Source organism: Lipotes vexillifer, unplaced genomic scaffold (genome assembly GCF_000442215.2).
Source record: "Lipotes vexillifer unplaced genomic scaffold, Lipotes_vexillifer_v1.1 scaffold618, whole genome shotgun sequence".
Lineage (NCBI taxonomy): Eukaryota > Metazoa > Chordata > Mammalia > Artiodactyla > Lipotidae > Lipotes > Lipotes vexillifer.
The window spans coordinates 852,023-852,688 of NW_006799025.1; positions in this window are offsets into that span (position 1 = coordinate 852,023).

The window sequence follows — 666 nt, forward strand, 5'->3', positions numbered from 1 at the left end:
TTTTGGCGGTACGCGGGCCTCTCACTGTTGTGGCCTCTCCCGTTGTGGAGCACAGGCTCCGGATGCGCAGGCCCAGCGGCCACGGCTCACGGGCCCAGCCGCTCCGCGGCATGTGGGATCTTCCCGGACTGGGGCACGAACCCGTGTCCCCTGCATCGGCTGGCGGACTCTCAACCACTGCGCCACCAGGGAAGCCCTTGATCTGCCTTTTAAACCATCTTTTCCCTGTGACTAACTCTTAAGGATAAACTTTATTGTGTAAGCCAAAATGCCACGTACTGTTCAGGCTCTCTCCATGAGTTATGGAAAGTGGCCTTAGGTATTTGACACATCATAACGATGCTTTGTTTTAAACACATCAATACAGAATGCTATGAGGAAAATGCTATGAATAAGAACTAGCAAAAATAGTCAAGTTATTCTTTTAATAAAAACTATATTTTATAAGACATAAATCTGGCAATGTCTGACTCATAAAAAGGATGCCAAATCCCCCAATATACCTATAATTATTTACAATTTTTATTTGCAGTGACTGAAGTGTACATAAGGAATTAATTTTTATTGCATCATTTTATTGTTGAGGTAAAATTTGTAAATAGTGAAATGTGTAGATCCTAAATGTATAAGTCAATGGATTTCAAAAAATGTATGCACCTGTATAAC